This window comes from Myotis brandtii, unplaced genomic scaffold (genome assembly GCF_000412655.1).
Source record: "Myotis brandtii unplaced genomic scaffold, ASM41265v1 scaffold268, whole genome shotgun sequence".
Lineage (NCBI taxonomy): Eukaryota > Metazoa > Chordata > Mammalia > Chiroptera > Vespertilionidae > Myotis > Myotis brandtii.
Window position 1 is genome coordinate 1087222 of NW_005360187.1, and position 12470 is coordinate 1099691.

A 12470-nucleotide genomic window follows, 5' to 3' on the forward strand; every position below is an offset into this window, starting at 1 on the left:
CCGCCCATACCCCATGGCCACCCCTCCCTTAAAGGAAGGTGTAGCAAACACGGATCAAGTACTCAACACCTTTGTTTGAACCTAGGGAACCAGAACATCTAGGATCCACTCTTGCTGATCAGCTATACATGCTCCCCGTTGTGTAAAAGAAATTCTGCAAAAGATGCTACGTCTCCAGCACATAGTGAAGACAAGTCACCAGGGGGCCACAGGGGATGGCACTGTGCCTTCAACATTGATTTGGGGTATGGGGGGTGGGGGAGGGGATTGCCCTTTATAGGAGAACTTAAAAAATCAGATCTTGATTCACGGAGTAGAAAAGGTTTTCTTTCCAAGCCTCCTACTATTCATCTTCATTTCACAGATATTTAAAGCATGTATTATGTTGCTATGGACAATTAGCCTTTTATCCAATTTTACTTGAGAATTTAATTCTCCCACCCGAAGGTTTTAATTATACCCTCAGCCCCATACTTAGGCTCGGTTCCTGCAGCTGGAAATCTGCCCCAGTGATGTTATAACCTTGTTAATGTAACAAAAGAGGAGTTTACTTAAAACTGGACTGACTATGGACTTAAGCCAAATTTACTTGAAAGAGGAAAGAGTCTGTCAAAAATCCTATAGTAAACACGGCAAAGCAGTTCTTTCATAGCCTTCCCTTAATTCATAGCGACAAGCAATTTACATGTAAGTGGATTCATATGCTCTACCAAGAGGCCGCCTCTCTCTAAACTGGGGTGGTGTGCTCTCCCCACCCCCCAATGCAACGCCCCCCCTTTTCTTCCCTCCCTTTTAGTCTTTTCCCCTCTTTCTTGGTATGTGGAACAGGCCATTCCCCTTAGTGGAACAGCACAAATCCACAATGTTTTAATCACCCCCAAGCACAATTAGGGCCTCTAAACATTTACCAAGCCAGTCGCTCTGAATAAAGGCAGCCGAGATTCTGAAAGCCACTCTTAGACCTGACTGTTGTCCTGTCAAACCCGCACTTCCTATTCGGTTGATGCCTGCTTAGAAACTCCCTGCTAACGAGGAAAGAGTGTGAGCCTTAGGTAGTTGTTGCTGATCAAATACCAGAGCCCACGTTTTTCTCTGTTGCCAAAATCCTGCAGGGCTTCTTACCTTCTACTGTTAATTAGATTACCTTTTTCCATCCACACACTAACAAAAAACATGCATTAGACTAAACAAGATATGACAACAAGGAAGGGTTGGAGAGAGAGCCTTCTGAGAAAGCATTAAAGAAAAACATCACTCTTAATATCACTGTATAAAGGCAAAAAAGAGGCTGCAGGTAATTTCAGCCTGCAAAGGGGGAAATCCCTAACATTTTAGAAGCAAAAATCAAAAAATTAATTGCCCCCAAGTAGAAAGCCAGGCTGGGGTTTGCTTTAGTTACATTATTTTCAACTATGCTCTTTGACAAAATCCATCCATAGCAAACAACTGGCCGGCATTCAAGTTTCTTTCATGCACATTGAAAATTTAATTAGTTCTAACTAGATCAAAAGTTGTTTTCCCCCCTTTTGGCATGTATCTGTATCATTTCTATGCTGTTTGGAAGCTGCTAGACATCAAAGGCAGATCCATCATTCTTGGGGAACCTCCTCTCCTTGGAGGCAATTCCCATCCACCTCTCCTTCCACGCTACCGGACCTTGAGGTAGCCAGGGGCCACTCTGGCAGGGCTGGGGCGGGGGGGTGTTGCACTCCCAGACAAGCACAGAGCTCCTTCTCACGCGGAACAGCACCCAGCGCCAGTGACCTGACTGTTCCTAAGATGCCCCTAGACAACCCAAAACAAACCACTGCCATGTGCAATCATGACGAGTCCCCCAACACACAGACCCGGGAAACACAGGGTGGGGCAAAAGGCAGTTTGCAGTTGTTCATATGGAAAATAATACAATAATTAAGAAACAATAATACAAGAACAAACTGTTTCACATACTCACAACTGTCAACCTCCTTTGACCCCAGCCTGTATATGCTAGGATTGAGAGATTCCAGAACCTAGCATCCTTTAGGCCTTTATTACAGTCCATGGCATGGAGACCTACTTCATCTACTCCAAAGTTATCCTAACTTTTTTGGCCTTTTAAAATTTATTCTAAGGTCTTTAGTTCTAAGCTGAGAACTGGGTTAGCAAATGACTGGGCAAGTCCACTATCCATGGAGAGAGCTTTCTACTCACAGGAGGGCTCAGAGATCAGAAAGGCACAGGCAGAAGGCAAGGGTGAGCATCACGGGCCTGCTCCACATTAGCTGTGTGCTTTAGGCAAGTTTGCTTAGCTGCTCTCTGCCTCAGTTTCCATCTCTGAACCTGGGAAGAACTGTTCCCTCATCGGGAGTAAGATGGAAGGCACCGAGCCTATGCCGTGTCCTAGAGGCCGACCATGCCTGAAGGAGCTGCTGGACACTCTCCTATAAGCAAAGAATCACGGCCACTTCTAGAGGACATAGTTGTAGTGTTGCCTCTCCCTCATCGGGAGTAAGATGGAAGGCACTGAGCCTGTGCCGTGTCCTAGAGGCCGACCGTGCCTGAAGGAGCTGCTGGACACTCTCCTCTAAGCAAAGGAACCACGGCCACTTCTAGAGGACATAGTTGTAGTGTTGCCTGCTCTGGCTTTTAACTACAAAGGTAACATTGTTCTAAGATCCATTTTTGTATGATACACCGTGTGCATAGAACTGAACTAGGAGCTATTTACATCGACGATATTTTCCTTCGTCAGAGGAGCAAGCTCTGTTGGATCCACATTCTAGCTGCTTCTTCACCCACTCAGAGTCCTTGGCACATGTGTGGGAGAAATTGTATAACCCATATCAGGCAAATGAGTAGGCAAAAGTCCCTGGAAGAAGCTGTCCCTTCCCATTAAAATAGGATGTCCCAGGCCTGGCTGGGTAGCTCAGTTGGTTAGAGTATCATCAAAGTTGTCTCATCAATTAAAAAAAAAAAAAAGATGCCCCTCCCCTCAAGTAACGTTGTTTGGTGCTTACCCTTCCTTCTGCTAGAACGCAGAGGTGATTACTGAAAACTGCAGCAGCAATTTTGCAAAATAAAGACAAAAGCTGGCCATGACAAAGGATAAAATAGGGTGGCAAGAGTAAAATACCCTACACACTAGGACTGTCCACCTCCAGACTTATTGTTATGTAACAAAACATACTATTCAATGTGGGGGTTTCCAGTTGGGACAGGCAAGTATATCCCTAGCTGATACCTCCCCTGACCTCTCTGTCGCCCAGAAGAGATGGCTACAGGGACGAGAGCATTTCTGGACGCCCTGCAGGTCTGCCTGGGCCTATTTAAGGAAGGACTGGATGGCAACTTGAGACGCACAATGTCTGCTGCCCAAACCCGTCACACTTCCCCGCCACAGCCTCACCACATGCTGCAGGATCACACAGCACAATTACTAAATCGTGGTTTTATCACTGTCTGTGATATTTTGGCTTCCCTTGGGTTCCAAAATATTATGTTTAAAAATCTCCATACTTGCCCTTGGTTGTGTTCCAAAAAGAAAAGACATTACTGGCGCGCATGTGCCTTCCTAAGAAGCACTGACAAGAGTACATCTTGAAGTGAGCACATTAATGGGTGTCCTTTAAACCCTCCACTTCCCATTTTCCCATTAGAGCCTCCTTAATTTAGCACCCCAGGATTCTACTTAAATTACCTTCTTAGTTGGGATTAGGGGAGCAAAAGGAGACCACAGGGCCTTGACCCTGACAGTTCAAATTGTCAGCGCCAGGAGACTGACACTTTTCTCCCCACTAATCCTGCGCTGCGTGGCATGGTCTCAATTTCGAAGAAATCCAAATGCTTATGCACTTAGCCAATCCCCAAGTGCTTCAGATAAACTCAGTACTGAGTAAGTGAGGCATTTATGGATCTTGAATATCTCTACTTGCTTGATGCCAGGGCCTCAATATTTTGATAAAGTGATGACAAGAAGAACACAGAGAACAAAAAGTAAGAGCAACAAAAATACTATAAGTACATGGAAAAACTAGGAGCTGCTGGAATTTATTTTATATATTAGAGAGCGAATGTATGTCCATAATGCAATTTTAAAAATGTAGATTTTGGAAGCCAGATTGGTTTTCCTTCCTTTTTTTGAGGAAAGTGAAGCAGATTTGGATTCAGAATATTCAAGGGCAATTTCTAAAAGCCACTTTGAATTGTCTTCCTTCTGAATTTGCCAAAAACTACACTGAAAAGGACTTTAAAACCCTGCCTATTGCAACATTGTCAAACAAAAGTATAACACATCTAAATTTTCTAATAGCCACATTAAAAATGTAGAAAGTAACAAGTGAAATTAATATTTTTATTTAGCCCAATATATCCAAAATATTTTAATATATAGTTAATATAAAATTATTTTATACTACATTTTTATATATTTTTTTCATACTAATGTAATTTATATTATTTTTTTCATACTAAGTTTTTTAAATCAGGCATATGTTTTATACTCACAGTTCATCTTAGTTTGGACTAGCCCCATTTCAAATGCTCAGTAACCACATAAAGTTCATAGCTACTGTACTGCATGGCACTGGTCCATACCAATCCTGCACATACACACACACACTCACAGAGAGTCAATGGCACAAAGGCTGTCAACAGCAGAATAACATGTATGTTTTTTGATCCCTTCTACCCATCCCACACACTTGGTGAAGGGGTGGGCTTATAAATCAGCATCAGGTATCTTATAGCTTAATCTAGATAAAACTGCTGATAGCCAACTATTGTTGACCTACGAAAATGGCAATTTCGTGTGGTTAAATCTAATATTTTAATTTAAAGTTTTTATGAGAGGCACAACGTCAAGATCCAGAACTTAGGCCCACAGTCAGCCTCCCGCCAAAAAAATCACTGATATGACTGGTTGCTGACTGCAAGAGTATGGACCACTACAGTTCCGGTCTAAGAACAGCAATTTAATAACTGCTAAAGTGGTTAGCTTCTCTTTTATAGGCCAATACACTGTTTCTACAAGCCTGGCTGAAAGATATATATTTGATCAGAAAGCAAGACACTGGCAATGACAGGTGCTCCAGGCCATTGTATGCTTGCAGCATTTACCATGACCCCTGTCTTTACCATGACCTTCATCATTGGGTCATCACCATCACCACCATTATCATCATCACTGTTGTCATCATCGTTACCGTGATCACTACCAACACCAGTATCACCATCATCACCATATGTCCTACCATACTTCCTATTTAATAAGTTCTTACTAAGACATTTTCATTCCTTCATCCATTGAACTCCTATGCAATCATTAAGACCTAGTTTAAATATCACCTTTCAAAGTTCTCACAGACCAAATGAAGGGCTATATCACTTCTGAGGAACCACCGTAAAAGTCCTTTGCACATGTCTAGATTATAACATAATGACCCAATTATGCAATCTTCTCTCCCTGCTTTCAGCTCCTAGCACTCAGGCACCTATGGAAGGATTCAAAATAAATATCAATCAGTTTAATTCAAATGCATAGGTTTCATTTCAAGTGCATTCACTGGCTAGTACATTCCTTGGATGCGGAGATAAAAAATGATTTTGAGGATATCTGATATTTCTAATCAGTTTTATATATTCTGCTTTCAAACAGGTTGTAAATAAATATGAACATAGACTATAACGTGTATATTTTTGTAAATTACCCAGCACTATGCAGACCCCCTTTAATAGCTTTATAGAGATAAAATTACCATACCATACAATTTTCCCATTTAAAGAGTACAATTAAATGGGGTTTTGTATGTTCAGTTTTAAAATCATCACCCCAATTGAATTTCAGAAAATGTTAATTGCCCCTGCAGAATCCTATACCATTACCAGTCATCCTTCCCCTCCTTCTCCCCCTAGCCCTAGGCAAAGATTAATCTATTTTCTGTCTCTTTATATTTGTCTATTTGCATATGAACTGGATCCTATAATATGTGGTCTTTTATGACTGGCTTCTTTTACTTAGCATGTTTTTGGGATTTTCCATGTTGTACTATCTATCAGTACTTCATTTCTTTTTAATGACAAATAACATTCCATGTATGAATAGGTCTTGTTATAGGTATCCATTCATCATCAATTCATCCATTTGAGTTGTTCCCACTTTGGGTTATTAATCATAACGTATCTGTATAAATTTTTAGGTAGATATATGTTTTCATTTCTTTTGGGTATGTACCTAGGAGTAAAATTGCTATATCATATGCGAACTCTGTGTTTCACATTTTGAAGAACTACCAAACTGTTTGCCAAAGTGGCTGTATCATATTATATTCCCATCAGCAATGTGTGAGGGTTCCAATTTCTCCACATACTTGCCTTGTTATGTCTGTCTTTCTGAGTATAGCCATCTTAGTGGGTGTAAAGTGGTATCTCATTGTGGTTTTGATTTATATTTCCCTACTGATGCCAAACATCTTTTCATGCACTTACTGGCCATTTGTACATCTTCTTTAAAGAGATGTCTATTCAAATCATTTGTCCTTTTATAAATGGGTTTTTTAAATTTTATTATTGAGCTATAAGATTACTTTATATATTCTGGATACAATTCCCTTACCAGATATGACTGCAAATAATTCTCTCCCATTTTGTGGATTGTCTTTTCTTGATGGTAAACCCTGAAGCATGAAAGTTTTTAATTTTGATGAAGTCCAACTTTTGTCTTTAATTGCTTGTGCTTTTGGTTTTATATAAAGGCTTTGTCCAACCCAACATCATAAATATGTATACCTATGTTATATTGTCAGGGTATCATAGTTTAAACTCTCACATTTTGGCCTATGATACATTTTTATTTAATTTTTGTATATAGTGTGAGATAGCCCTTTACATAGCTTAGAGTTTTCAGAACTAAGTAGTCCACACATTTCTGTGGGACTCATATACACGTTACCAATAGTTTCTTCTTCAATGGCAACAATACTCAAAGTATGCTATCTCATGAGCATTTTAGAGAGAGGCCTAGTAGTCTTGTCCTGAGAATTTTACACGAGGAGAATCTAGGAAAGCTAAAAAGACTGTTCCTCATCAAGACGTTTTTAATATTGGCAAAATTTCTCAAAATTTGACTTTATGTTTTTCTGTGATATCTTTCATTGTCTTGAATGATTTCTATATTCTAAATATTGAAAATTCAATAGGTGTTTATGGTTTCTTAGGTTTTTATGTAATTTCTTCTTCCTTCCTTTCCTCTATCCCTCCCTCAGTTCCTCCCTTCTTCCCATCCTTCTTTCCTCCTTACTTCTTTCCTTCCACTTTCTTCCTTCTTTTCTTCCTTCCTCCCTTCCTTTCTTACATCCTCTCTTCCTTCCTTCCTCCCTTCCCCCTGTTCAACTCTCCTCCTGCCTTTCTTCCTATATTCCTTCCTTTCCTTCCTCCCTTATTTACTTCTTAATTTCTTTTTCCATTTCTCCTCCTAACTAAAGTGTAAGTTCACTGAAGGCATCCTCTACAGGTCTTGGTCATCTTGGAAACCACTCCCCACCACTGCCCACACACTGTGCCTAGAATAGTGCCTGGTATATGGTAGGTACTCAATACATGTTTTAGGGTTTACTGTGAGCAAACTCTATGAGTTCCAAACCTAAACAATAAAGATTCCCTTCTCCCACAGTGACTGTACAGGCACTATTCTATCCATATTCAACTAAAAACATTTGTTATATAGTAACTAGGGAACAAGAAGCATTACTCCATGTAAATGAAAAATATCAAGAGAAAAAACAGAAACAGTGCAATCACGACTATGTAAAATGTACTATGTATGGGAAAAGAGATTAAAACGAAAAGGACTCAAAATGTCAAGTCTTTTTCTTGGGTAAATTCTTTCTTCTTTCCTATACAAATATGACTCACTACTCTTATTTTGAATAACAATAACACAATGAATCAATTATCATCCAGTCTAAATACTATGAAAATATCTAGCACTCAGAAATTCTGAGTACCCAATGCAGATAATTTTCTATATTCATTTGGCCCTGCCATGATGATACATAGCTCTTCCTCTTCTCTCCTGCCTTACTGTTCATGTGTCAGTATGTATTAAACATACATTTCTACATATTAAAGATGAATTTACTGGTCCCTTAATCTCTACATGAAGTAACCTCTATACCTCTGGGGTCATCAGGAAGCGTGTGCACAAACACAGTGCACAGGTAAGCCCTGCCTCTCCACCAGGCAGCTCTGCTCCTCAGGTGGGGCAACTGCTCAGAATATAACCTGTTTCTAAGCACATCTGCTGGATTCCTGTAATCAATTTGTTGGCTGGATTTAAGAACCCTGGAGCCAGTATTTGATCAGTTTTACTTTGGGTACCACTGTGGCCCAAGAGAATGATGCTAAGAGACTTTCAGGAGACAAGGGCATAATTCAGTCAGCTTATAAAAAAGGGAAGGCAAGCAATCCCTGGCAACAGAAATCAGCTCTTTCCCGAGCGATTTTGGAGGGCCCCTGTTCTGCGGACTTCAACATCAGAGGCCAAGGCTCTACTGCTCTTCCACTGGCTGCTGCTCAATAAAAACACCATCCCGTTCCATATTTTCATCATGATTATTTCCTCAGTTAATAAAACTCAAAGAAAGCATGTTTTCAGGGATGCTAAGGGGCAGAGGCCCGTTTTGGCTGAGGTAAGCCTTGGCAGGAGTCAACACTTTTTTCCTAAGGTTTTATATTCTTTTGGTAAAATTGTTGTATTATTTCAAAAATTAAAATAATAAAACATTAGGTTATGCAATGGAAAGTGGTTCAAGTTTGCCGCCACAGATTTTCGTGTGTGTACTTTCAGTTGCATTAAAAAGCTAAACTCCAAGCTGGAGTTTTCAATATTTTCCAAGCTCAGTATCTCCCTGAATAATTCCAGCCCACTTCTGGGAGCCTCTTTCATTGTGTACCTTATTTTTTTAGTCCTTTCTTATTATAAACATATAAATTATTTCTAATACCATCATGAAGGACAGGTAATGCTGAAAATTTCATATCCAGTTACAGTTGACCAATATGAACGCAAACAGTGTTACTAGACATTGTGGAGATAGCATCTAATGGCAGCTTGGGGAAAAGGACTTGGGTTAGTAGCCAACTTTCAATGGCCACGTGTCAAGAAGAGTATGACAATGGAGTAAAATGGGGGTCCTATCCCTACTTGAAAGAAAATTATTTGTTTCAGGGCAAAGACAAGGTTAGGAGCCAAGTACGTTGTGGTTGATTAGCTACTACTGCATAATTATGGGGGTGACATTTTTGAACCCTTGCCCCAAATAAATGGCCACTTTTAGCAGAATCTTCCAGAGCTGGTTTTGGCCTTTCAGCAGGACTCAATTTGTTCAATCATTGAATTATTTTATTTGCCATTTGAATACTGTACTTGATTGAGTCCCATATGAACACTCCTCCTTTCTCCCTTTTATACTTGGCCCACTTCTCTCATCCTTAGGTCTCACATGAGCTGTCCCTTCCTCTTGGAAGCATCCCTCAACCCCCATGCTTCCTTCCCTTCTGGATCAGATGCCCTAATACCCCAAGACCTCCCTTATCAGAGTTCTTACCCCATCTTCCTCATTAGTGCCTGAGTTCCATTAGGCAGGAACCACGTCACAGTGTCCTGCTCATCGAAATGCCCAGTGACTATTTGTGCAGAAAAAGATCCACACATATCCAAAGGAGATGGGTTAAAATAGGGAGAGTCCTCTAAACATGTCACAAGAAGAAAAGAAACAAGAGGGTACTTTCAAATTAAGATGAGAAAGCTTTGCGTGTAGAAGGTATGGGGAGAAGACAGGACAGGAGAACAGTCTTAAATACTGAAAGGTCATAAGAAGGACTAAATGCTTAAGGGGCCTCAAACAGCAAAATGTAAAAGAACTGAAGAATGAGAGGGTGAAATGATAAAGAGAAGTATCCTATATAATAAAAGGCTAATATGCAAATAGACTGAACGGCAGAACAACCAAACAACTGAACAACCAATCGCTATGACATGCACTGACCACCAGGGGGCATGTGTGGAAAATGGCAGGCATTGGCCGAGCAGGGATGGTGGAGCAGATGAGCAGGGGTGCCAGATCAAGGCGGGACGCCGGTCACTATCATTGGGGCTAGCCTCTGGTGGTTACTGAAAATTCTTTGCTCCCGTGTGCCAAGGTCCCGCCTAGCGCTCTCACCTGCTGCAGGCACCCAGCAGCGGCCCTGATAGCTCGACTCTGTCAGCGGGTGCGAGCGGTGGCTGCCAGCCCTGATTGTCCCTCAGCGCTTCTCCACCTTCCCTTGCTCCTGAGAGGCGATCGGGACCAGTAGCCACCTCTCGCACCCACTGCTGGTGATGGCCCTGATTGCCCCTCAGGGCTTCTCCACCTCCCCCTGCTCCTGAGAGGTGATCGGAGCTGGCAGTCGCTTCTTGCACCTGCTGCCAGCACTGAAGCCACTGTTGGCACCAGCCCCAATAGCTCCATACCATCAGTGGGTGTGAGCAGGACTAGTGCTGTCAGCACATGGGAGTGGCCTCAGCAGGAGCATGGCTGCCAGCAGACAGGGGACCAGGGGCCATGGTGGGAGGGGCCAGGCAGGGGTGTGGAGGATGGGCCAAGACCCACCCCTGTGCCCACCACAGCCTAGTAGCCCACAGTTCCTTTCAAGGTGCACACATTCGTGCACTGGGACCCTAGTTATAGTATAACAAAAGGCAAATATTTTAAGAGAGGGTTCTCTGAAAAGAGAACGAGCTTCCCCAGAATGCTGATGAGTACATTTACTAAGACTTACTAAGTAGCAGATCTGGGCTAAGTGTTTTATATGTATTAATTCATTTAAATCTCAGAAGATCCCCATAGGGAAGGGTATGTCATTTACACACTTGGCCAAGGTCACGATGCAAGTAGAATAAGTGGTAGGGCTGAGATTCAAACCCAAGTCATCTGACCCCTCAAAGCCCAGGTGCTTGACCCTTGTGCTAACACACTTCTCATCACCCTCAGTGCCAGACAGAGGTTAAAGGACCCCTTCCCAGAGATGCTGTCAAGGAGTTAGGGAGTAGCACCAAATGAAAGGACAGGCTAGATGATATGAAAAACTAAGTTTCCAAGGTGACACTCAATCTTGCTTGGCTCAAGGGCAACTGTCAACTGAAATATAACAGACATAAAGTCCATTTTGGTGTGGAACTCTAGCTTTCATACTTCCCTACCCTTCTGAGGTACCTTCTCTCCCCATCTTCTACTGCAGTTAGGGCGAGAATGCTGCCCACGTTCCTGGCCCAGCTACTACAGCTTCTTGAGTCATGTCATTCTCCTCTAGAACAACTAGATTTGAAAGCCAAGCTCAAGGCAGTAATCTGGCTCAACCCAACTAAATCCCATGGTTACCTAGCTGAAGGAGAGAAGGGCACAGAGGATATTTGGATATGGAAACCATCCCACTGCTCCCCCAAATCACCAAGGTTGTATGTACAATGAGCAATCAAGACTACAGTGAGCTTTGGGAAAGCAGGGACTATGTCTGAGCCATGACTATATCAGCATCTAGTGCAATGGGAGAACCCCAATTATTGCTCAATTAAACAATGGTTGAATTAATTAATGGGCAAATGGTCTAGAGCAGTGGTCGGCAAACTCATTAGTCAACAGAGCCAAATATCAACAGTACAACGACTGAACTTTCTTTTGAGAGCCAAATTTTTAAACTTAAACTATATAGGTAGGTACATTGTTATTAACTTAATTAGGGTACTCCTAAGGCTTAGGAAGAACCACAATCAAGGGGCCAAAGAGCCCCGCATGTGGCTCGCGAGCCGCAGTTTGCCGACCATGGCTCTATAGTAACCCTGCATAAATTAATTTTATTTTCCAAATGAAATGGGAGTTGCTGGGGACAGCAGATATGATCATTAACAAAAATAGTGCAAACAACTGAGTGGCTATGTTCCAGCTTCACAGAGACTCAGGAGTCTAATCTCATTACAAAGAGAGCTTACCGCATGTGGCTCACAAGTCGCAGTTTGCCGACCATGGCTCTATAGTAACCCTGCATAAATTAATTTTATTTTCCAAATGAAATGGGAGTTGCTGGGGACAGCAGATATGATCATTAACAAAAATAGTGCAAACAACTGAGTGGCTATGTTCCAGCTTCACAGAGACTCAGGAGTCTAATCTCATTACAAAGAGAGCTTAATCTCAGCTTCATTCTGTGCAGAAAAGCTATCATTAGTCAAGCTTCCAAACTCTTAGGAGTAGAAGATGTGACAGGGTCACCGTTCATGGTCACATGTTGAAAGCGGTTGTGTGCTTTATTTCTTCAAAATCCTAAAGAATTACCGTTCAGTCAAGAAGTAGAAAAGAGACCCATTAAGAAAAGGCTTTCCCTTCCAGTTTTGTGTAGAAATGTCAAGGATCCCTAAGAGATAATGAAAACTCTACCCAAGATGTAATTATGTCAGT

At 41.7% G+C, this 12470-nt stretch overlaps 1 protein-coding gene across 12 annotated transcripts in view; it reads right to left on the bottom strand.

Annotated features, from left to right (window-relative positions):
* ERC2 (ELKS/RAB6-interacting/CAST family member 2) overlaps nt 1-12470 on the bottom strand; it is an 846554-nt gene that overhangs the window by 327165 nt on the left and 506919 nt on the right. The window lies entirely within an intron of this gene.